Genomic DNA, 27223 nt, shown 5'->3' on the forward strand with positions numbered 1-27223 from the left:
GAGCTGTGCTAGACAGCCTAACAATGTGATCTTCGGCTGGGACTTTAGGTCACACAGTATTAACTCAACCTGAGGAAGAGCTGGAGACAGGCTGGCTACATAGGCGGTCAACCATACCTGTGGGATGATAGAGTCCCAATAAAATCTCTGGACACCACGGCGTGGGTGAGCTTCTTGGATTGGCAATGGTCCATGTGTATTACCACGCATCACTGCCAGGAAGAGTTAATGCTGCCCATAACTCCCCTGGAAGAGGACAATCAGAAGCTCAACATTGGAAACCTCCCAGACTCCCTCCCACGTGTCTCTTCCATTGTTTTTTTGTTTTGTTTTTTTTCTTTTCTTTTTTTTCCCCCCGCTTTTTATGGCTGCACCTGCAGCATATGAACTTCCCAGGCTACGGGGGCAAATTGGAGCTGCAGCTGCCAGCCTACGCCACAGTCACAGCAACACAGGATCCAAGCTGTATCTTTGACCAACACCACAGCTCACTGCAACTCTGGATCGTTAACCCACTGAGCAAGGCCAGGAATTGAACCTGCATCCTCATGGATACTAGTCAGGTTCATTACCCTTGAGCCACGATGGGAACTCCTCACTCCACTTCTTAAAATGTCAGGGACCCTAGCTATGAATTAATATCTCTAAGGTAAACTCAGCTCTCATGCAGTGTCATGGGGGGTTGGAAATGAGGTTAATAGCCTCTGCAGATAATATGAAATTCTGGTTTTGAATGTCACCTAAAAGACTTTCACAGTAAACTAATGTAAACACAAATCTATTAAGAATGTATGACTACATCATCAGGCTGTCAGGAATAAACATGCTCAGGTAAGCCATTCTTCTAGTATATCAGTAATAAATATACTCTAGCTCTGTTATGCAGACAAAACTTGAATGGCTATTTCAGAAACCAAGAATGTCTTTTGGACTTTTTTTTTTAATAGCTGCACCTGTGGCATATGGAGGTTCCCAGGCTAGGGGTTGAACTGGAGCTGCAGCTGCAGACCTAGACCTGCCATAGCCACAGCCACTCCAGATCTGAGCTTTATCTGCAACTATGCAGCAGCTTCATGGCAACGCTGGATCCTTAACCCACTGAGCGAGGTCAGGGATTGAACCCACATCCTCAACGGACAATATGTTGAGTTCTTAACCCACTGAGACACAACAGGAACTCCTGGACTTTCAATCTGTAGTCTGTGTCATTTTAGACTCCAAAGTATAATTCCAAGTAAAACTATGAAGTTTTAGTATTTTTACCATTCTAAAAGATACAAAATAGAACATATCCATTACTTAGGATCCCTCTTTCCCTACAGTGATATCTATTATCCAGTGAGACTCCCCTATGTTAAGGCAGATGGCTGCCTCCCGTATGCTGAGAGCAGTAGGAACAGTTCATCAGATTTCTTGTGAAAGAAGAAAACAAGATACTTGCCCTTACAAGTGAAATCTGAAATTTTAAAAAATACATATGAAATTTAAAATCAAAACAAGTTTGAAACTAGAAAAATAAGTCTATTTATCTCTAATTTCCCCTAAGATTAGACCTCCTAGAATACAGGGACTATACTTTTAATCATCAGCAACTTGAAAATAGAAACCCCAATAAATAAAAAACACTCAGAGTACATACAAATTAGTTTGAATCATGGAAATATCCCTAAAGAACATAATTTTGCACTGGGTTTTTCAAGGAGTCATGGAAATGTATTGGCAAAGAGAGAGTCCAGATAACTTGAAGGAGAGCAAAAATACAAGGGAAAAGACAGTAAATTTAGTTTAGTTCAACCTGGCTGACACAGTCCAAAGAAAGGAGTTTAATGAAATGTCAGAAGGGTCAGTGAGTGGGGCTGTCCTTAGGTCCTGGTGAGATGTGTGGGATTTATGCAACTGAGAACCACTATCATACGGTAGTGAAATAGTAATGATCAATACTGGAAACACTGAGCAGGGAGATACCAGTTTCTCAGACAGTGGCACTGACCAAAAGCAGCCACAGAAGGCCAAAAAGCTTGTTCTGGTTCAAAATACAAAAGCATTTCATCATTATTCCAAGAATGAGAGCCAAATCTATACCATTACTTTTTTAAAAAAAGTATGAGCAACTATATTCAATATCCTGTAATAAACCATAATGAAAAAGGATATGAAAAAGAAACCGAATAACTTTACACTAGAAACTAACACAACATTGTAAAATCAAGTATACTTCCCACCCCCACCCCACCCCCCAAAAAAGTATGAGCAAGTTCAGGGATGGCGAACAGGACAGTGGGAACAAACAATGTTTCTCTTCTGCCCAAGCGACTGATGGCTACTCACTTTCTGCCTACAGTGATATGAAAGGGGAAAATATTTTAAAAGGCAAAGAATATGCAGGTAGTAGTGTGCCCACACATTAAAGAAAAAAAAAGGATGCATGAAAAAACACAAGATGGAGACAAAAGAGAAACATCAGTTGTGGTATGATGGAAAATAGAAAAGAGAAGAAATAAATTGCCTCACTCTTAGATCCTGCTATCCTTCTTCCAAGCCTACAATCTGTAAGAGGTGGGAGAATAGGAAATGAGAAGAAATACTCTCAAACAAAATTAATTAATTCCCTACAACTCATACCCTAAGACTAGAGAATTTCAAAGTGCCCCCAAGTATCTGGGTCATATTTATAGCTAAACTGAATCTTGATTTAATGCTGTGCTTTTCAAAGGGATTCCTCCCTCATCTCTCCTAAAAATACAACTATAAAAACATAAGCTTCACCACAAAAATCAGCATAACAATTTCTATCTCTGAGCAGAGATTAAGAGAAGAACACTGCATAGCTTCTATCTTTCTCACTGCTGCCAAAACAAAATAACAATAATCTAAAAATCTAAATTATTTTACAATGTTTCACAGATTGTGGACTGTTTCTACACTGCCTTGCAGCCTTCCAAGGATGGACCAGTGGGATTTAACATGAACCAAATCTGTCAACCAAGTTGAAGACAGACACGTGGGTTCTAATGAGCAATGGTGAAAAAACGCTGCTCCATTCAGCTCCAAACAATGATAAATAATTCAGGAAAAGAACTGCCGCAATACAGAGCACAGCAGCAAGATTTAAAAATAGACCTTAGCGCCTAGGTGGAGGAATCAGGAGTCAGAGAAAAAGGATTTATGTCAACAAATTCCCAAGCCCTTTAAATTTAGGATGCTGCTGAAACTGTCACTCAAAACAGATGCCAGAATTTCAATGCACTTTTTCAAAAAAAAAAAAAACAAAAACAAAACAAGTATTTTTCAGGAACTTGGCAAATTTGGTAACAAAAGAGCTAATAAACAACAGTATTATATAGCAATAGTAGGTAGTATAAAAAAAGCAAATGCAAATGACATAGAAAAGATACGTTTTTAAGAAAAAAATTAAAAGGGGGTTTAAAATCCACTATTTTTCATACCACTACATTCTAGGTCTAATATCAATTTAAACTTATTGACTATGCTCTAGAATTGAGGGTACATAGCACTCAAGATCTTTCTATGAAGTTTTCTACCTCTAACAGATCTAATCTATATAACACGCAAAACAAAGATCCTCACCTGTTAATAAAAAGGGTATCTTGAAAACTGAACAGAAGTCATGATTATGTTCTTACCATATTTAAAGTCCAAGTCTGATAAATCTGACAAACTTATAATTAGATGAGGAGAGTCCAAGATGATGGGTTCATGTGGATTGTGCAGGTTTGAACCTACTCAAGAATGCTTCAAGTATAGGGTATGATGAATACTGTGGCTGAACAGTCATTCTTAAGACTGGTGTCCTGAAGACTATAAGAATGATCAGAATCCAGATGTATTCTATGAACTCAACAATGTGTATGATGAAAAAATAACATTTTACATCCAAACTACACTTCCCCACAGCCCCAAAATATACACCGCACTCCTTTTCCTAATTCTGAGATCAATTTCAGACAACTGAAAATTTTAAGATTACATAATGATGTCTAATCTACTTTTAATGTATGGTATAAAATACAACAGTAAACCATCACTCCCTTTCTCTGTAAATCTTACTGTTGACAAAGGACAGTATGATCAAATGCACCTAGGTTTGAGCCTTGGTGCCAGCACCACTGTTGGCTGTGGTGAAGAAACCCTATTCTGGGTCTTGCATTTTTTAGACAGATCCACTCTGATCCGCTTCTGACCTGTCTACTCTCAGGACAAGATGGGACCAAGGCACCATACCTACCTGAAGCCCCTGACTCTACTGCTCACAACTATATGCTCTGGATCCTAGAATTCCCCGCCCTAACAGTCCCAAGCCCACTTCCAGGGCCTTCAGTGCATCTCTTCTCAAACTCTGTCCTCCCATAGATAATACTCATTTTTGCCGGGGTGGTGTTGGCTACACCTGCAGCATGTGAAATTCCCAGGCCAGGGATTGACCCAGCACCACAGCAGCGACCTGAGCTGCTGCAGTGACAACACCTGTTCCTTAACCTGATATGCCACAAGGGAACTCCAGACAATACTCATTGTTGACACATTCCATGGTCTGAATGGTGGGGCAAGGGATAGATGATGAGAGGGATGCAGATGGAGATCAGACCTAGAGGATATCTCTGCACTATTCCATCCTGTCTCAGAACTTTGAGGAGTCCAAGAATTCTGGCCTTCTAGGTCATTATAAAAACATATCTAAGTAGGAGGAAAACATTTTTTCTAACTTTTTTTAAAAATCCTGACTTATAACTTAAATGTATAGACATATGGAATATGTGCTTCCATTCATGTTCTTAAAATTGTTAGGAGCAGGCCTACCTAGCCATATCACACAACAGCTATGTGATCTCAGAGTAGTTACCACTTCTGTAAGCCTCACTTTACTGACTTGTAAAATAAGCAAGTGAAAATGTCCTTCAGGGACAGAGCCTCCCTGTCGTGGCTCAGCGGTAATGAACCCAACTGGATCCATGAGGATGTGGGTTTGACCCCTGGCCTCACTCAGTGAGTCGGGGATCCAGCGTTGCCGTGAGCTGTGGTGTAGGTTGCAGATGCTGCTCGGATCTGGCACTGCTGTGACTGTGGCATAGGCTGGCAGCTATGGCTCCAATTTGACCCCTAGCCTGGTAACCTCCATATGTTGTGGGTGTGGCCCTAAAAAAAATGTCCTTCAGAAGATTTTAATGCAATTAAATAATTTTCAAAGTTATCCTGCAGGGTGCCTAGTGCATAGCAAATCTGTGACAACTGAACCTGTTAATTATTATATGCTCTGCCATCACTCTTCTTCCTAGCATGGGCAAAAAAAGACCAAAAGGACAAAAAAAGTAGAGCCAACTTCAGCGAAACTACAACCAAAACACAGCCATTTGTCCTCAGGAAACCAAAAATAGAATTACCATATGATCCACCAATCCCAATCCTGGGCATATACCCAGACAAAGCAATGATTCAAAGGGATACATGCACCCCCAATGTTCACAGCAGCACTATTTACAATAGCCAAGACATGGAAACAACCTAAATGTCCACTGACAGATGAACAGATTAAGAAGATGTGGTACATACATACAATGGAACACTCAGCCATAAAAAAAGAACAAAATAATGCCATTCCCAACAACATGGATGCAACTAGAAATTATCATACTAAATGAAGTAAGTCAGAAAGAGAAGGACAGGCATTCCCACTGTGGCTAAGTGGGTCAAGGACCCAGTGTTGTCTCTATGAGGATGCAGGTTCAATCCCTGGCCTGGCTCAGTGGGTTACAGATCTGGCATTGCTGCAAGCTGCAGTGTAGGTCAAGGATGCAACTTGGATCTGGCGTTGCCATGGTTGTGGCATAAGCCCACAGCTGAAGCTCCAAATTCAACCCCTGGCCTGGGAACTTCCATATGCCATGTGGCCATAAAAAGAGGGGGGAAAAAAAAGAAATAGGACAAATACCACATGATATCACTTATATGTGGAATCTAAAATATGGCACAAAACAGAACCATACTCACAGATTTAGAGAACAGACTTGTGGTTGCCAAGGAGGAGAGGGGAAGGAGAGAGATACACTGGGAGTTTGAGGATAGTAGATATAAATTATTACATTTAGAATGGATAGACAATGAGGTCCTACTGCATAGCACAGGAAATTATATCCAACCTCCTAGTATAAACCATAATGGAAAGAAGCTTTTTTTAAAGAATGTATATATGTGTATAACAAAGTCACTCTGCTTGTGTAGAAATTAGCATAACAGTGTAAATCAACTATAGTTTAATTTAAAAAAACAGCCATTTATAGTTCTCATTTTAAGGAATTATTTTTCTTAACAACCATTTCTCCCACTAACATATAAGTGCCATTTTTTTCTAACCACGCAAGGAGATGAATGTTAAAAAAAACTTACTGTGGCAATCATTTCTCAATATATATATGTCAAGTCATTGTGCGGTACACCTTAAACTTATATAGAGTGGTCTGTCAACTGTATCTCAAACAAACTGGGAAAAAAAAGCTCTACAAGGGCAGGGATTTTTCCTTTTCTTCACTGCTATATCCCTTAGTCTCAAGTTTCTGGCGAGACAAGTATTTGTTAATAAACCATTAACTAGAACAAGCAAGTATGGAGTGGTTATCTGACAACCCAACATCAATCTCATATGGAAGCAAGCCCGGCATAACCAGAAAATGAAGTATTTATATACAACTACTTCACTTAGCTGCTGCTTCTAATTTCAGAAGTTTCCTTAAAAATAAAATTAATGAAAACATTAGAGTATGTCTTTTTTTTTTTTTTTTTTTGTCTTTTTGTCTTTTGTCGTTGTTGTTTGTTGTTGTTGCTATCTCTTGGGCCGCTTCCGCGGCATATGGAAATTCCCAGGCTAGGGGTTGAATCGGAGCTGTAGCCACCGGCCTACGCCAGAGCCACAGCAACTCGGGATCCGAGCCGCGTCTGCAACCTACAACACAGCTCACGGCAACGCCGGATCGTTAACCCACTGAGCAAGGGCAGGGACCGAACCCGCAACCTCATGGTTCCTAGTCGGATTCGTTAACCACTGCGCCACGACGGGAACTCCCTAGAGTATGTCTTATTTCTGCTCTCTTCAAATTTGAATCCTCACCTGCCTGCACAGGGATGCTAATACTGCTCAATAATTTCATACATAATCCTACCAGGGAGAATAATTCAATTAACTAAATTAAACTGAAGCTCTTGTTTTAAGCTCCAAATATGATGGGATATAGTAGAAAAAGAGCAGGTTAGGAAAAAGGCACATTTCTACACGTCTCTCACACTTTTATGTCCCACCCTCCTTGAATCTTGCTAGGTCAATCCCATCAACTCCTAAGAGTTCTCAAAGCCAAGTCTACAAACTATGTACTGCACTCTATCACATTCTCAAAACATATTACGGTTTTCAAATTTCCTTAATCAATCCATTTATCTCTCTGATGAATGCTCATTTCCAAACTAAAGGTTAGAATATTGTGGCAGAAGTAGAAAAAAAAAAATTGTTTTTGTTTTTTTAGGGCCACAGTGGTGGCATACAGAGGTTCCTAGGCTAGGGATGGAACGGGAGGTGTAGCCACCGGCCTACACCACAGCTACAGCAACGCAAGATCCAAGCCACGTCTTCAACCTATACCACACTCACGGCAACAGTGGATCCTTAACCCACTGTGTGAGGCCAGGGATCGAACCCATGGATGCTAGTTGGGTTCATTAACTGCTGAACCACAAAAGGAACTCTGGAAGTGGGTAATTTGAAACCAAATCTATTCTAAAACAGATTGAAACAACTTTGACAACATAAATACTTTCAGACAGAATGATGGCTGGCAAAGATAGCTTAGCAGCCTGTCCTGCACAAATGAGAATTAAAAGTGTGTAGACATGGGGGATATGTTGTGGATATACTTTCTGATTCACACAAATCCCAAAACCCCCAAAACATGGGGGACATGTTGTGGATATACTTTCTGATTCACACAAATCCCAAAACCCCCAAAACATGGGGGACATGTTGTGGATATACTTTCTGATTCACACAAATCCCAAAATATAATAAAATTATATCCTTCATATTAGTCTGGTTTTGAAACCCATCTACAACAGAAGTAATCTTTTTTTTTTTGCTTTTTAGGGCCACTTATGCAGCATATAGAAGTTCCCTGGCCAGGAGTCGAAAAGGAGCTGCAGCCACCGGCCTATACCACAGCCACAGCAACTCGGGATCCAAGCCATGTCCATGACCTACACCACAGCTCACAGCAATGCCACATCTTTAACTCACTAAGCAGGGCCAGAGATCAAACCCGCATCCTCATGGATATTAGTTGGGCTCGCAACCCACTGAGCCACAATGGGAACTCCAGAAGGCATCACCTTAAAGAAAAATTACTTTTGGTGACTTGAAAATACTATTAGCCAAAGACAAGTATGATGTTCCTGGGTCCTGGCTAAATAAGCTCACAATCGCCCTAAATTCCAAGACTTAGCTTAATATATAACTCCTTCCTAAGTTAATTCAAAGCCTTCTTAAAAGAAAAAAATACACAAAAGCCAAAAAGTTCCAACACATCCTATTCCAGGCCAAAAATACAAAGCTATAAATGTCTAGACATGCCTCAAAGGTGTGTAATTACTGAACTAATTAGCATTCTCAAAATTAAACATCTACTGCACTACTTAAAGGATGGGAAGAAGGGCAAAAGGAGGTACAGGCTAAATCCCACCAAAAAGATAAAGTTCAGATGTAACTCTAATAAATAAAGAAAACACGATCCTGGAATTAAACAATACAACTTGAAGAAAAATAATTATCAGCTTCCTAAGTCTCAACTAAAATGTGAAACTTTTTGTTGCTGTTATTCACTGGGCAAGTGCGAATTAACTGGACAGAAAGCTCAGAAGAACTATGATATTAATTCTGTAATAAAGATAACACAAAAGATCCTTTCATTTTTACTAAAAAGATGTTTTAGGAAATTCTCTTGTGGCGCAGCAGGTTAAGGAGCCAGCATTGCTACAGCTGTGGCACAGGCTGCAACTGCAGTTCAGGTTTGACCCCTGGCCTGAGAACTTCCATATGCTGCAGATGCAACCAAAAAAAAAAAAATTTTTTTTAAAGAAAATACATTTGTAGTTCCTGCTGTGGCAGAGGGGTAAGGATCCAGTGATGTCTCTGTGGTGGCGGGTTTGATCCCCAGCCTGGCACAGTGGATAAAAAGGTTCCCACATTACCACAGCTGTGGCATAGATTGCAGTTGCTGCTCAAACTTGATCCCTGACCAAGGAATTTCCATGTTCTGTGAGTGTGGCCATAAAAGAAAAAGAAAAAAGAAAACACATTTTTGTTGTTGTTGTTTTGTCTTTTTTTTGTATTTTCTAGGGCTGCACCCAGGGCATATGGAGATTCCCAGGCTAGGAGTCTAATCAGAGCTACAGCTGCCGGCCTACACGATAGCCACAGCAACTCAGGATCTGAGCTGTGTCTGCGACCTACACCACAGCTCATGGCAACGCCCGATTCTTAACCCCCTCAGCAAGGCCAGGGATCGAACCCGCAGCCTCATGGTTCCTAGTTGGATTTGTTAACCACTGAGCCACGATGAGAACTCCAGAAGACACATTTTAAAAAATCTTTAGTGAATGATCTTTTTGTATAAGATCAGAACACTAGAATTGCCCCATGTTATTCTACCTCTATGCCTCACTTATCTTTATCCTAACAAAGAATATAACTATGAGACCCTGCATAAAGAAGATTCAGCATTCTGCTTGGTATAGTTTTTAGAGATTTAATTTCCACATCTGCCATTTACAAGCTGTGTGACCTTGGATAAAGTACTTAACTCTTGGCGTCTCAGTTTCCCTAACTATAAAACAAAGGTTAACAGTAACTATCTCATGAGGCTATAAATATTAAGTGAGTTAATGTATAGGTAAAATGCTTAGACACATGGGAAATATTTAAATAAATGTTAGCTATTATTTTGTTGTTGTTATTTAGTATCCTATAAACCCATACAAAATCAGGGACACTATCTTTTTTTCTTTTCCCACTTGCAGTATGTGGAAGTTACCAGGCCAGGGATCAAATCCAGGATGCAGCTGTGACCTACACCTCTGCTGAGGCAATGCCAGATCCTTACTGCACCTGGCCAGGGATCAAATCAGCACCTCAGCAGCAACTGCAGCCACTGCAGAGACAACTGTGGTGCAGATCCTTAACCTGCTGCACCACAGCAAGAACTCCAAGGACACTACTTTTTAATTTGTATTTATTTATTTTTATGGCCACACCCATAGCACATGGAAGTTTCTGGTTCAGGGACTGGGATAAAACCCACGTCACAGCAGCAACTTGAGCCACAGCAGTGACAGAGCTGCATCCTCAACCTGCTAAACCACCAGGGAACTCTGAAAACCTGGATTTTGTCTGTTTTTTTTTTAAGGGCCACACCTGCAGCATATGGAGGTTCCAGGCTAGAGGTCAAATCAGAGCTGTAGCTGCTGCCAGCCTAAGCTGCAGCCACAGCAATGTAGGATCCGAGCCGTGTCTGCTGCAACCTACATCACAGCTCACAGTAGCACCAGATCCTTAACCCGCTGAGCAAGGCCAAGGATCAAACCTGCGTCCTCATGGATACTAGTCAGGTTCATTAACTGAGCCACAACGGGAACTCCCGAAAACCTGGATTTTGAAAGTAGAGTGTATGGTGAGAACAGTGATAGATTAGCAGCAGAAAAGACTAGAGAGGTGAGCAGAGGCCTCAGGACACACCGATATTTAAGGTATAAAGAAGAGGAAGAGAACTCTTCATAGAGGAAAAGTTATAGAAATTAAAAATAACAATGAAAACTGAAAGAGTATTATCACTAGCTACAAACTAAAGAGAAAAGAAAGTCATTCAGGACTTTGAAGAAAAGCAAAACACCAATCCATCATTAGTGATGGCAGAGAAAAACAGAAAAGATAAATGAAATTTGCTATTAATTTAAAAACCTCATTTTAGACAATAGTTTCCATTTCTTTTCACATAATATTTTTTTCTTATCCAAGTTACTCATAAGCAATAGAACAATTTCAGGTTCATCTTCTTTGCCTTCTTCACCCTCTAGAGGAAATGCAAACAAGAAAATGGCCAAAAGGATAGAGATGGAAAGAAAAGGAAAGATCCTGGATGAAATATATGAAGGGAATTAATTTAAGCAGTGACTCAATGAAGAGGCACTGAGTAGCCAACAAATACTCAATGAGTAGCCATTCTGTGCAATGCATTGTGACAGACACTGCAATAATATACCAAGCTTTGCCCTTTTGCTCATCAGCTGAAGCAACAGACTGGGAAGAGAAATAAAACTTTCCCTTTGAAACCAGCAAGCAGAGGCAGCTCTATTGCAAAGGTGGCTCTAGCAGATTCCTAGAGCTAAAAGTCACCTAATTACTGAAATGTGTGGTGATTCCACAAAATAACTCCAAAGAAATATATTCATCAAGTGTTTGACAGCTGTGTGATCCTGTACTAATCCTTATCTCTCTGAAATTTTATACAGATAGTAGTACAGCTTTGAAAGCAGAGAGAAATCTTTAGAAACCCTTGTATATATATTCAATCATCATAAACTCCAATGAATGCTCCAAAACTAGTATTAAAGGTCAAAAGAGAATTACCTAGCTAGATAGACTGGAAACGGCTGTTTTAACTGATCAACTCTACCCTTTAAATAAAGGAACATGTGATTTTTAAAATATGGTCATTCTTTCAAGAAAAGGACTATAAGGCTAAAAATAGAGAAAAAGCATATGAAAACACCCAGAATCTCGCATTACATCCAAAGAGAACCCTGAACAAGAGAGGATATATTATCACACACTAGCTGTCACAAAAATCTTTTCACACCATCATTTTGTGCTATGGTAGCTGACCTATTTCTAGCTCTAAGCCTGCATCTGATGGATTTGCAAACTTCTGAAAGTAGCTGGGCTTCAAGAGACACTGAACAACATCAGAAGTATCTTTTTGTCTGAGTTATATATATACCCATTCCCACCTCACCCCTGCCCATTTTTTAAACAACTTAAAAAAGGAAGGAATTTTAGACAGTAGCAATGGATGTTCCTAATGTTATTGAGAACTTTTGGGGGTGGATTTTATTTCTGACTAATTTGGTATCATAAGGATCATATTTATCTTCCTGGTAGAAACAATAAAAAACCAGATGAATGTGTGAAATAATGGTGTTTAAGACACTGGACATCAAGAAGTGAAGAACAATGATTCCTGAGATAGGGAACAAATAAAGTAAGCCTTATGATTACCCAAGCTTAATGCCTAGAGAGAGTTCCCAAGAAACGTAAAAAGGAACAGGGAGTCAGGCGTCTAAGGGGACCTAGGCAGAGTCCAACATGGTCCCTAAATGGAGACACAGGAGTGAGAGTCTGGGAGGGCAAAGGAGTTCAGAGTTCATCGAAGAAAGTAAGCCACAGACTGGAGAAAATATTTGCAAACCACATACCCGACAAAAGACTTCTAAGTAGAATATACAGAGAATTTTCAAAACTCAACAGTAATGAAACAAATAACCTAAACAGAAAATGCGCAAAAGACACGAACAGATATATTCAAAGTCATTAGCCATTAGGGAAATACAAATGAAAAGCACAGCGATATATCACTACACATCTAAAAAAATGGTTAAATAGGGAGTTACTGCTGTGGCACAGTGGGTTAAGAATCAGACTCAGCAGCTTGGGTCACTGGGGAGTGCAGGTTGCTGAGGAGGTACGGGTTTGATCCCTGGTCCAGTGCAGTGGATTAAAGGATCCAGCGTTGCCACAGCTGTGGTTCAGATTCAATCCCTAGCCTGGGAACTTTCATATGCCATGGGTGCAGCCGTAAAAAAAAAAAATAAAGTAAAATAAAATAATACTGGAGTTTCCATTGTGGCACAACAGGATCAGTGGTGTCTCTGTAGCACCATGATGTAGGTTCAATCCCCAGCCAGGCACAGCAGATTAAAGGATCCAGTGTTGCCACAACTATGACATAGGTCACAACTGGGGCTTGGATCTGATCCCTGGCCTGGGAACTCCACATGCCAAAAAAGAAAAAAACTAAAAATATAAAAAATTTTAAAAATAAAATGTCAATAACAAATGCTGGCAAGGATGCAGAAAAACTGGATCACTCATACATGACTTGTAGGAATGTAAAATGGTACAACCACTCTGAAATAAAGTCTTGCAGTTTCTTATAAGACAAAATATGCAATTACCATGCCACTCAGCAACTGTACCTCTTGGACCTTTATTCCAGAAAAATAAAAATTTCTGTTTTATACAAAAACCTGTACATGAATGTTCATAGTAGCTTTATTCATAATAGCCTAAAACTGGAACCAACACAGAAGTCCTTCCACAGGTGAATGTTTAAACAGACTTGGGATAGCCATACTGTGGAACACTACTCAGCAATAAAAGGGTACAAACTATTAATATATACAATGACTTACACGGATCTCAGGGGAATTATGCTAAATTGGGAAAGAAGTCAATCTTAAAAGATTATGTATTGTATGACTCCATTTAAATAACATTTTGAAATGACATTATTATAAAGAGATGGAAAACAGATTAATGGCTGCCAGTGTTACAGGTTTAGAGTGGAGAAGGAGGTAGGACAGGAGTGCTTATAAAAGGGCAACAGGAAAAATTCTTGTGGGAATGGAGCTATTCAGTCAGTACTTTGCTTGTGGTTATAGATACACAAAATAACACATGATGAAAATTCCGTAGAACTACACACACTCTCATGTGCACGCACGCGCGCACACACACACACACACACACACACACGGAGTAGATATAAAACTGGTCAGATATGAAAAACTTTATAGGTTGTACCAACATTAATTTCCTGGTTTTGATATGGTCCTATAACACAAGCTGTTATCATTGGAAGAAAATGGGTGAAAGGCACATGGACTGCTGTGTACATTTTTTGCAACTTCTTATAAGTTATACTTTTTTAATAATGAAAATCTAAATGACTGAAAATGATAAAGATGATACAATAAGTAAAGAAAGACATTTAGAAAGTTATTATAACTGTATTCCATATATTCAAAAAACTAAAGGAAAAAGCATAGGTAGAAGTGAAAAATCTGGAGTTCCCGTCGTGGCACAGTGGCTAACGAATCCGACTAGGAACCATGAGGTTGCGGGTTCGGTCCCTGCCCTTGCTCAGTGGGTTAACGATCCGGCGTTGCCGTGAGCTGTGTTGTAGGTTGCAGACGCGGCTCGGATCCCGAGTTGCTGTGGCTCTGGCGTAGGCCGGTGGCTACAGCTCCGATTCAACCCCTAGCCTGGGAACCTCCATATGCCGCGGGAGGGGCCCAAGAAATAGCAACAACAACAACAACAAAAAAAGGGAGTTCCCGTCGTGGTCGTGGCGCAGTGGCTAACAAATCCAACTAGGAACCATGAGGTTGCGGGTTCGGTCCCTGCCCTTGCTCAGTGGGTTAAGGATCCGGCGTTGCCGTGAGCTGTGGTGTAGGTCGCAGACACGGCTCGGATCCTGCCTTGCTGTGGCTCTGGCGTAGGCTGGCGGCCACAGCTCCGATTAGACCCCTAGCCTGGGAACCTCCATATGCCGCAGGAGCGGCCCAAGAAATAGCAAAAAAAAAAAAAAAAAAAAAAAGACAAAAAGAAGTAAAAAATCTGATATGTTCAAAATAAAAATACACTATATAAGAAATTCCTGCTGTGGCACAGTGGATTAAGAGTACAACTGCAGCACTCAAGTTACTACAGAGGTGTAGGTTTGATCTCTGGCAGTAGAGTAAAAGGATTCGGCATTGCCACAGCCACTATATAAGACTAAAAGCAGATTAAAATTGCAACAGAATAAATCAGGGGAAAAAACTTGAGACCACAGCAACAGAAACTAACCAAAACAGAAGCTTCTGTGTGGCTCAGTGGGTTAAACCTAACATGGTGTCCATGAAGATGCAGGTTTGATCCCTGGCCAAACTCAGTGGGTTAAGGATCTGGTGTTGTTGCTATGGTGTAGGCAGATGGGGCTCAGATCTGGTGTTGCTGTGGCTGGGGCCTGCAGCTGCTGCTCAAATTCAATACCTAGTTTGGGAGCTTCCATATGCCACAGGTACGGCCAATTAAAAAAAAAAAAGAAAGAAAGAAACTAATTAAAACAAAATGAGCAAATTATCAGTGAATTGTGGAATAATTTCAAATTGCCTAATATAGATGTCAGTGGCATTTCCAAAGGAGACAAGGAAAAAATATTTTAAAATATAGTAACTTAGTTTCCAAACTGGAATAAAATTATAAATACACAAATCCAAGAAGTTCAAAGAACAAAACCAAGACACATCATTATCAGATTACCTAAAATAAGTAATAAAGAGCAAATCTTTAAAGTAGCCACAGAAAAAGGACTTATTACCCAGAGAGGAACAAAGATGAAGATAACAACAGAATTCTCACTGGAAACTATTCAAGTTGGAAGACATGGAGTAGTATCTTAAAGAACTGCAGTAGTATCTTAAAGAACTGGAAGAAAAAAAAATCTGTTAACCAAGAATTCTATACTCACAGAAAATATCTTTTAAAAATGAAGTCAAAATAAAGACTTTTCCAGGCATACAAAAACTGAAAGAATTCATCACCAGCAGACCTTTACTAGTGCTTCAAGGCTGAATGAGTATGATAAACACATGAAAATCTGGATCTACAAAAGGACTGAAGAGCACCATAAATGGTAACAATATGAGTAAATATAAAAATCTTTTTTATTATTTAAATATCTTTTAAAAATAATCAACTGATAAAAGCAAGAATAATTTAAAATATACTGTACAATTTATTTTTTAATGTATTTATTATTTTTGTTTTGTTTTGTTTTTGTTTTTTCGGGCTGCACCTGCGGCATATGGAGGTTTCCAGGCTAAGGGCTGAATCAGAGATACAGCTGCCAGCCTGCACCACAGCCACAGCAACGCAGGATCCTCAACCCGCTGGGCGAGGCCAGGGATCAAACCAGCAACCTCATGGTTCCTAGTCAGATTTGTTTCCGCCGCACCACGACAGGAACTCCTACATAGTACAATTTACATATACAAGTAAATACACAACCAGAATGGGGCAATGGCCAAGAAGGAAGAAACAGAAGTAAAGTTCTCATACCACACCAGGAGCGGTATAAAATAACTTTAAAGCAGAATGTATGTCCCTTAAGGAAAAATGGCAATACGAGAGTATACACTTTATGATTCCACTTACATAAAATGCTAGACAATGCAAACTATTCTATGGTAACATAAACCTGACCAGTGGTTGCCCAGAGACCACAAAGGCTGGGAGAAGGATTACAAATGGGGATAAAAAAACTTGTAGGGGTGATAAATATGTTCATTATGTCTTTTACTTATTTGCTTATTTTTTTTGCTTTTTAGAGCCACACCCGTGGCATATCAAAGTTCCGGGGCTAGAGGGTGAATCGTAGCTACAGCTGCCAGCCTATGCCACAGCCACAGCAATGCCAGGTCCAAGCCTTGCCTGCGACCTACACCACAGCTCACCACAACGCTGGATCCTTAATCCACTGAGTGAGGCCAGGGATCAGACCCAAACCCTCATGGATAAGAGTCAGGTTGGTTACCGCTGAGCCACCATGATGGGAACGCCCCATCATGTCTTGATTGTGGTGACAGTTTCACAGTGAACATATATGTCAAAACTTAACAAACTGCACATTTTATTAAGTACAGTTTGCTATATATCAATTTTTAAAAACCTCAATTAAGCTCTTTTTTGAAAACTATGACAGAACAATGTACTCACACTGGCCACTCAGTAACTGATAAGGAAATAATAAAGCAGCCTTCCTTTACCTTGCTGTGTGTACAGACAATGCTTGGCAAAATTTAACATGGAGAACCAAAGCGGCATATAAATTTTAATTTTTATAAACATAAAAATACTTCCACTGGTTAGCATAATTTCAGAAATGCTCAATCTTCACTTTTGACTGATCTTCAGTCAGCAGTGCTGGAAACCCTGCCAGTTTTGGCAAGTGTTATGATTAATGTGATCTGGGAATAAGCATTGAGATACACCAAGAAAGCTCCTACAAGAAACCCTAATAAGGTTTCTTAAACTTGAATACCTGTGAATAGTATCTCAAGTGTGATGAAAACAACACAAAAAGACTCCTATTATCTATATTAATTATCTCTTAAGAATTCCCCAATTATAGATATTTACTTTTTTTTTTTTTTTTTTTTGTCTTTTTGTCTTTTTGCCATTTCTTGGGCCGCTCCCGCAGCATATGGAGGTTCCCAGGCTAGGGGTCCAATCGGAGCTGTAGCCACCAGCCTATGCCAGAGCCACAGCAACGCAGGATCCGAGCCACGTCTGCAACCTACACCACAGCTCACGGCAACGCTGGATCACTAACCCACTGAGCAAGGGCAGGGATCGAACCCGCAACCTCATGGTTCCTAGTCGGATTCGTTAACCACTGCGCCACGATAGGAACTCCGATATTTACCTTTTTTAGATATTTACTCAAAAAATATAAACTATTTAAAAACTTTTAATCTACTTGCTAAAAAGTTAAAAAAGCTTTAAGGTGGGTTTTTCTCTACCAAAAGATGTGTGCATTGTTTTAAAGACAAACAAAAAGTATGAAGTATTCAGCAATGGGGAAAAATTATGAAAATGAGGGTGAAATTCAGCCAACTAAACCATTTTACATTCGTTGATATTTATGCCAGATGAGGAATAACATCATCTAACCTAAGCTATTATCATCTCTCATTTTGATTACTGCAGTAGCCTTTTTTCATTTTTTAATTCAGATGAATTCAATTTTGATATGCTCTGAATCTCAATTTCTTCATCTATTAAATGGGCACAGCAACACTCCCAACCTAATGAGGTTGTGTGAGGATTAAATGAGATTATGGGTACTGTACTTTGTTGCCTGGCACATAAAAAGTGCTCCAAAAATGGTACCTTTTTTTTTTTGGCTGTGCCCATGGCATGAGAATCCAGGGTCAGGGATCGAATCCTCGCTACAGCAGTGACAATATCAGATCCTTAACGGCTACGCCACCAGAGAATTCCAAATGTTACCTATTATTACCTGAATAAATGTTCAGCCTCCATGAGTCCAGTGCTGGAATGGCATAGCATGTAAGTACCTCAAAAACAAAAACAAACAAACAAAAAGTTAGTCAAAAGCAATTTCTGTCTTAATGTATTGAGACTTTCAAAGAAAATAAAATGAAGTAGTTCCCATCGTGGCTCAGCGGAAACAAATCTGACTAGTATTCATGAGGGCACGGGTTTGATCCGGTTAAGTGGGTTAAGGATCCGGTGTTGCCATGAGCTGTGCTATAGGTTGTAGACAGGCTCGAATCTGGTGTTGCAGTGGTGCAGGCTGGCAGCAACAGCTCCAATTCACCCCCTAGCCTGGGAACCTCCATATGCCGAGGGTGCAGCCCTAAAAAGATAAAATGAGGAGTTCCCGTCGTGGCGCAGTGGTTAACGAATCTGACTAGGAACCATGAGGTTGCAGGTTCCATCCCTGCCCTTGCTCAGTGGGTTAAGGATCCAGTGCTGCCGTGAGCTATGGTGTAGGTCGCAGACTCGGCTTGAATCTCACGTTGCTGTGGTTCTGGTGTAGGCCAGCGGCTACAGCTCCAATTAGACCCCTAGCCTGGGAACCTCCATATGCCGCTAGAGCAGCCCAAGAAACAGCAAAAAAAGACAAATAAATAAATAAATAAATAAAATAAAATGAGATCCATTTAAAAATCCATGGCAGCTTCTTATTTTTCTTTCCCAATTCCTTTTGCTCAGAATACTTCTTATACTCCTGATGAAGTTATAAAAACCCTCTATCTCCATCCTTACTCTCAATTCACAATAAAACACTGTTCATTTGACTCTTTCCCTTCTATTACTCCCCTGTACTTATAAGCAGTTCCTGGTCTACTTTCTAATATATATAAAAAAAAAAAATCATCCAGTCTTACTCCTTGAACTTCTTCAGCTGTTTTTTTACCCATTATTCTTCCACACAAGATAAGTCTAGAAACTGAGCTAGCAGATCTAGAATTTCTCTTGGTAGGTGAGAAGCAAAGGTAGAGAGGCTAGGGACATAATTTTCTTCTGTGAATAGAAGTACTGCAAACACATAATTTAAAACTCCTCACCCCAGCTGCAGTATTTATTATTTTTGCTATTATAGGACGCTGAGGGCTGGTGCTGCTTAATCCACTTTAGAACCTGGAGTGCTGAGTGCCCAAACCAGAGTGTGTTCTTGGAAGCCCTCAAAATATCTAAGCCTCACTGCATTCTACACAGTGAGGAGTATCCCTAACTCATCATTCTGTTTTATAACACTGTTCTGTGAATATCACATCAAGTCTGCCTTCCTGATATCTTACAAAGATTTCTATTAAAAAAAGCTCTTCCAGTTTCTTTATAGCCCCTTCTCCTCAGGGTTTTGGTAAAAGAGTTCTGTGAAGCACTCCCAATGCCTTAAAGATAACCTCACAGGAGTAGAAAGATTTAGTTCAGTCATCTGACTAGTGGCACATTCTGTAAAGCCTTAATTATGACTCTGGCACCAGAAAAACAAATACTTTGTCCTAGTCTTCTAATCAGCTGCACTTAGCAACCAACATCCTTTTTTTTGGCAATAAAATGCCACCTCAGAGTTCCTATTCCTATCAAATTATCACTAGTTGAGGCAATAGATAAATCAGAAACCACAGTTAACAAATTTACTTGTCTGGGACCCAAGACAATTAATTAAACTTACTGACAGAAGCAGAACAGCCTCTAGTCACCTAGAGACAAGCTTTAAAGATCCTAACAAATGTAACACATGGGCACACCAAAATGGCTGTAAAACGGCCACATGTCACTTCCAATGGTGCACCTATACTGAAAGTGATCTTCCCCCTCCAAAATAAATAATGTTTAAAGTCAGCTGAATCTTCAACAATGACTCTGACTCTTAATGAGAGGCCCAACAAACTCAAGGCAAGGGGTTCATTGTGCTGACATTGTCACCTCATCCAGGACTTCAGGTGATTCATCCTGATGGGCTGACAGGTCACTGACATCTGCACCTTGACCAGAATTCTCATTTATTTCACATATAAAAACACTGTTTACTCAAGACAACTACAATCCAGACACCTTCTCCTGATAGGGAGTCTTTCCCTTTCTGACTTCGCTGAGCACTTTGGGGAAAAAAAAAGTTGTCATTTCAGGCCCACATTAGTAACTCTGGATGACTAACATGGTACGGAAAGGCGGGAAGAAAGCTACCATAAAAAGACCAGAATGTTAACCTTCTGCAATTACAAAAAAGAAAAAAAGAATTTTAAAAAAAGATCAAAATCACCTGGAGAAGAAACTAAGCTGTTCAGCATCAACAGATGTTTGGTATCATTAGGGTAATTTGAAAAGCAGTCATAAAATCAAGGCCTGAAAATACCTAGTCTTTAGCCACATCAAGAAATCACAGAAGACATCCTTTGTTCTAACATGAACTTCAAAAAGAATGACAAGGCAAGGAAATTTTTAAAAAATACCACAAACTATCTACTTAATTTAAAAGGGACCCCTTGCCTGGGAACTTCCATATGCTGCACCTGCGGCATATGGAGGGAAAGGAAAAACGGAGAAAGAAAAGAGAAACAAGGAAGAGTAATGCCCAGTGTTTTAGATTAAACATGGCCACAGATTATTTGTAGCAACTTCCATCAAGGAGCTCATTTCCTCTCACTGTCTCAAAGACAATGCTGAGCAAGAAAAAGACACAAAACATATACTATGATTCTAAATATGAAATTCAAAAACATATTTTAAAAAACCTACAGGAACAGAAGTTAGAATAGCGATTATCTTTAGAAGTCATATTTGCAAAAGACATTCTAGAGCATTTTACGTGTTTCCAGAGAAAACTGTTTACACAAGAGTTGACTGCAGCACTATGTACAATAGCCAAGACATGGAAGCAACCTAAATGTCCACTGACAGAGGAGTGAATAAAGATGTGGTACACAATGGAATATTACTCAGCCACGAAAAGGAATGAGATAATGGCATTAGCAGTAACATGGATGGACCTGGAAACTATTATGCTAGTGAAGTGACAGAAAACATCATATGCTATCACTTACATGAGGAATCTTTAAAAAAAAAAAAAAAAAAGATACAATGAACTTATTTGCAGAATAGAAAATGACTCACAAACTTTGAAAAACTTATGGTTACCAAAGGAGACATGTTGGGGAGGGTGTGTGATGCACTGGGGGTTTGGGATGGAAATGTTGTAAAATAAAGTTGTGATGATGGTTGTACAACTATAAATATAATAAAATTTAATGAGTTTTGGGGAGTTCCCGTCGTGGCGCAGCGGTTAACGAATCCGACTGGGAACCATGAGGTTGCGGGTTCGGTCCCTGCCCTTGCTCAGTGGGTTAACGATCCGGCGTTGCTGTGAGCTGTGGTGTAGGTTGCAGACGCGGCTCGGATCCCGAGTTGCTGTGGCTCTGGCGTAGGCTGGTGGCTACAGCTCCGATTCGACCTCTAGCCTGGGAACCTCCATATGCCGCGGGAGCGGCCCAAAGAAATAGCAAAAAGACTAAAAAAAATTAAAAAAATAATGAGTTTTAAAAATACTGTAATAAGTTTACTCGGCATCCATTATCTCATTCAGTACAATAAAAAGGAAAAAAGAAAAAAGACTATTTGAGAAGACAGCTAATAACTGACATGGTGATGGAAGTAGCTGATTGTGCTCCAGCCAAACAGATGCTGCTAGGCTTAGTTCTACTTATTAGTAAAGACATGTTATAACCTGCCTATACAGCCTGGCCCTTTGTGACTCCATGACCAAGTCGGTACCTTAGTTCAGGACCTCATCATTTTCCACTGGCCACAAGATATACTGTGATAAGAGTGATTTTTATTTTTTTTGTTTGTTTTTTGTCTTTTTTTTTTTTTTTTTTTTTTTTTTTTGCTATTCCTTTGGGCCGCACCACGGCATATGGAGGTTTCCAGGCTAGGGCTCGAATCAGAGATGTAGCTGCAGCTGCCATCCTACACCAGAGCCACAGCAACGCGGGATCCGAGCCGAGTCTGCAACCTACTCCACAGCTCACAGCAACACCGGATCGTTAACCCACTGAGCAAGGGCAGGGACTGAACCCACAACCTCATGGTTCCTAGTCAGATTCGTTAACCACTGCGCCACAATGGGAACTCCCCCAAGAGTGATCTTTGAAGTATACAAATGTGATGGCATCACCCACCCAAACCCCTACCATACATACACACCCCTTCTTAAACTCCTTCAAAGACTCCTCACTGCCTACAGAATAAATTCTATACTCCTTGGCAAGGTACTTAAGTTCCTTTATGATCTAGTAGCTGACTCTATCTCCCTATCTATCTATCCTATCTATCTATCTATCTACCTATCTATCTACCTACCTGTATCCCAAGTTCCATAACAAATTAGTAATAGTCGACCTAGAAAGCTATTCTTTTTCCTCAACTCAGAATCTCTGGGTATACAGTTAACCCTTGAACAACGTGGAGGTTAGGGGCACCAACCCTCCCCACAGTTGAAAAATCTGAGTATAACTTTTAATCAGGCCTTAGTATTTGCAGTTCCTCCTGTACCTGGGATTCCATCCACAGATTCAACCAACCGCAGATTCTATAGTACTGTAGTTTTTACTTATGTCTATCCTTGATAAAGCAGTAAAAATTGATAATTTTATTAAATTCCAAATTCTGAGTACATGTTTTTAATATACTAAGTGTCAAAATGGGAAGTAAGTATAAAGCACTTCTCCTGCATATCAAAGTATAAATAATGGTCTTGAGGAAAAGAAACTGAGCTACAAGCTGAACTAGCTGATTTTTTCATGGAACATTTTTATTTCTTAAACAACTGAAGGTAAACTATGGTTATTCAGACTTGGGTATGTGGCAATATTTCTCACAAAAATGAACAAAATGAGCCGATTATATCAAAGAAAACAAATGATAGTATTTGTTGCCAATGATTAAATTCAAACTTTTAAGTTAAAAGCAGAATTTTTAAAACATATTATCTGCCATGAGCTAGATGTCTCAACATTTAAGACTTTCTTGATGAAATGGCGATAACATTAATGAGCATGACTTTTTTTAATTGTACGAAGAAATGTGTCAAACATTTGGAAGATCTGGATGTGAACCAGTATTTTCCAGTGGACTAAATCATGATGTTTCAAAATCATACCTGAGTAAAAGATGTACAAGATAGGCAAATGAATTTTTAATCCCATCAAGTACAACAGTTCATTAATATGATTCCAGATTCTACATTGCAACTAACCTTTAAGAAACCACCACTTGTTGAATTTTGGTATAATATCAAAGAATATCCATATTTACCCCAAAATATACTAAAATACTCCTCTCTCTTTCATCTATGTATCTCTGAGGTTAGACTTATACTTCAACCAAAATGATGTAATAATATAACAGACTGCATTAAGACAGAGATATGAGAATCCAGCTATCTTCTAATAAGCCAGATATAAAAGAGACCTGCAGAGTTCCTGCTTTGGTAAAGTTGGTTAAGAATCTGCCTTCAGGGAGTTCCCGTCGTGGCGCAGTGGTTAACGAATCCGACTAGGAACCATGAGGTTGCGGGTTCGGTCCCTGCCCTTGCTCAGTGGGTTAACGATCCGGCGTTGCCGTGAGCTGTGGTGTAGGTTGCAGACGCGGCTCGGATCCCGCGTTGCTGTGGCTCTGGCGTAGGCCAGTGGCTACAGCTCCGTTTCAACCCCTAGCCTGGGAACCTCCATATGCCGCGGGAGCGGCCCAAGAAATAGCAACAACAACAAAACAACAACAAAAAAGACAAAAGACAAAAGACAAAAAAAAAAAAAAAAAAAAGAATCTGCCTTCAGTGGCTCAGGTTGCTACAGAGGTATGGGTTCAATCCCCAGCCCAGAGCAGTGGGTAAAAGGAGCCAGCGTTACCACAGCTGTGGCAAAGGTCACCACCGGGGCTTGGATTCAATCCCTGGCCTGGGAACTTCCATATGCTGTGGGTATGACCATTAAAAAAAGAGAAAGAGACTTGCAAAAATACAAAACAATAAACCTCCTTCTCACTAAATCTTTTGTTTTAAAAATTAGTTTTTTTATTAAAAAGGCTGATATAGGGAGTTCCCGTCATGGAGCAGTGGAAACGAATCTGACTAGGAACCATAAAGTTCCGGGTTCGATTCCCAGCCTCAGTCAGTGTGTTAGGGACCCGGTGTTGCTGCGAGCTGTGGTGTAGGTTGCAGACACTGCTCGGATGGTACGTTGCTGTGGCACAGGCTGGCATCTGTAGCTCTGATTCTGTCCCTAGCCTGGGAACCTCCCTATGCCGTGCGTGCGGCCCTAAAAAGAAAAAAAAAAAAAAAGTGTGATATAAAAAAAGAAATGGTCAGGAGTTCTGTTGTGGCTCAGCAGGTTAAGAACCCGACTAGTATCCGTGAGGATGTGGGTTCAATCCCTGGCCTCACTCAGTGGGTTAAGGAACTGCTGTTGCCACAAGCTGCAGCATAGGTCACAGATGTGGTTCAGGTCTGGTATTGCTGTGGCTGAGGTGTAGGCCAACAGCTGCAGCATCAATTCAACCCCTAGCCTGGGAACTCCCATATGCCGAGGGGTGAGGCCCCAAAAAGAAAAAATAAATAAATAATAAAAAATTTTTAAATGGGCAGAGACACCGACTAGACATTTTTCCAAAAAGGAAAAGCAGATCATCAATAGGCATGTGAAAAGATTCTTAGAATCACTAACCATCAGAGAAATGCAAATCAAAACCACTAAGAGTAGTTCCTGCTGTAGTGGTGGGTTAAGGATCCAACACCGCCACAGCTGCAGCACAGTTTGCGGCGATGGCTTGGATTTGATCCCTGGCCTTGGAACTACAATATGCCACAGTTGCAAGCAAAAAAGAAAACAGACAAAACGAAACAAAACCACAATGAGGTATCACCTCACACCAGTCAGAATGGTACAGCCGCTGCAGAAAACAGTATGAAGATTTCTCAAAAAACTAAAAACAGGAATTCCACTCCTGGGTATATATCCAAAAAAACCAAAAACACAAATTTGAAAAGATACATGCACTTCAATGTTCACAGCAGCTTTATTTACAATTGCCAACATATGGAAGCAACCTAAGTGTCCATCAACAGATGAACGGATAAAGAAGATGCAATAGATAGGCAGATAGATATCACACAATGGAATACTACTTCGCCATAAAAAGGAACAAAATTTTGCCATTTGCAGCAACATGGATGGACTGGGAGGGTATTATGCTGAGTGAAATAAGTCAGAGAGAGAAAGATAAATACTATATGATATCACTTGTATGTTGAATCTAAAAAAAAATACAACAGGAGTTCCCATCATGGCGCAGCAGAAATGAATCTGACTAGGAACAATGAGGTTGTGGGTTCGATCCCTAGCCTTGCTCAGTGGGTTAAGGAGCCGGCGTTGCCCTAAGCTGTGGTGTAGCTCGCAGATGCAGCTCGGATCTGACGTTGCTATGGCTGTGGTGTAGGGTGGTGGCTATAGCTCCCATTAGACCCCTAGCCTGGGAACCTCCATATGCCACGGGTGCGGCCCTAAAAAGACAAAAATAAATACATAAATAAAATTTAAAAATACAACAAACTAGTGAATATAAAAAGATGCAGACTCACAAATATAGAGAACAAACCAGCAGCTATGGGGGGAAGGGGATAGAGCAGGCAGTACAGGGGTGGTGGACTGGGAGGTACAAAACTATTGAGTATAAGATAGGCTACAAGGATATGTTGTACAATACAGGGCATACAGCCAATTTTTTTTTCTTTTTTAGCTGCCCTGTAGCATAAAGAGTTCCCAGGCTAGGTATCAGATCCGAGTCAGTTGACAACCTGTGCAGCAGCTGTGGCAACACCAGATCTTTAATCCACTATGGTAGGTGAAGGATCAAACCTTCGTCCCAGCACTCCCAAGACACTCTCAATCCTGTTGTGCCATAGTAGGAACTCCCAGCCAATATTTTGTAATAGCTGTAAACAGAGTGTAACCTTTTAATATTGTATAAAAAAAATTTAGGGAGTTCCCGTTGTGGCGCAGTGGTTAACGAATCTGACTAGGAACCATGAGGTTGCGGGTTTGGTCCCTGCCCTTGCTCAGTGGGTTAATGATCCGGCGTTGCCGTGAGCTGTGGTGTAGGTTGCAGATGTGGCCCGGATCCCCCGTTGCTGTGGCTCTGGCGTAGGCTGGCGGCTACAGCTCCTATTAGACCCCTAGCCTGGGAACCTCCATATGCCGAGGGAGTGGCCCAAAGAAATAGCAAAAAGACAAAAAAAAAAAAAAAAAAAAAAAATTGTATAAAAAAATTTAAAAGTGTGTTAGATATACTATGTAGGGAGCTTATTATTTTTAATGAGTTAATATATATTTAAATATTTTCATAGTTTTAATTTCCAAAACAGTAAATACTGTCAAATATAACCCATATAAAATAAAGTTCTTTGGGGTCTGTAATAATTTTTTAAAGAGTTAAGAGGTCAAAGACCAAAAATTTGAGAACATCTAATTTAGAAATTTCCCCTACCCCACCTGTCTTTCAAGGCTCTGCTCCTCCAGAAAGCCTTCCTTCATAGCTTAAGTATATCTGACATATTTATTTACAGTGGGGAGCAAAGACTACATTCATTCATAGGCACTCAGTTAACAGTGTTGAATGAACAGGGCTAAAATTCCAATGCTGAGTACTCCACTATAAATATGGATGAAAACATCTCAAAGTGATTATTTTGTATATATCCACCATGACTAAATTTTCGTTCTCAAATCTTGACTCAATTGCTGGTGGAAATATAAACTTCATATATATTTCTTTGGCCATGCTCACATAACATGGAAGTTCCCAGCCAGGGATCCACGCCACAGCAGCATCCTTAACCCACTACGCCACAAGGGAACTCCTGAAAGAAAATTTTACAATGCCTATAAGAATTACAAAATAAACGCCTTTAGAAAATTATTTAATAATTATTACAAATATACAAAATGACATATTACAAGGTTATTCCTGCAGCATTGTTTGTAG

General features: G+C 40.1%; 1 protein-coding gene across 50 annotated transcripts in view; it reads right to left on the reverse strand.

Moving 5' to 3' along the window:
- The window catches only part of R3HDM2 (R3H domain containing 2), a 154695-nt gene that overhangs the window by 95257 nt on the left and 32215 nt on the right, over positions 1–27223 (reverse strand). For 33 of the 50 annotated variants that reach the window (XM_084956142.1, XM_021091857.2, XM_084956133.1 and 30 more), the window contains one exon: positions 18174–18231. The gene's annotated coding sequence lies outside the window, so the exon portion shown is untranslated. Of the gene's footprint in view, positions 1–117; positions 247–18173; positions 18232–27223 lie in introns of all 50 variants that reach the window. The other 17 variants (XM_021091858.2, XM_084956135.1, XM_084956137.1 and 14 more) reach the window with 1 other exon arrangement.

This window comes from Sus scrofa, chromosome 5 (assembly GCF_054392235.1).
Source record: "Sus scrofa isolate SSC_HxYL_T2T_F1_AM1 chromosome 5, Sscrofa_HxYL_maternal_Yorkshire_Landrace_v2.0, whole genome shotgun sequence".
Lineage (NCBI taxonomy): Eukaryota > Metazoa > Chordata > Mammalia > Artiodactyla > Suidae > Sus > Sus scrofa.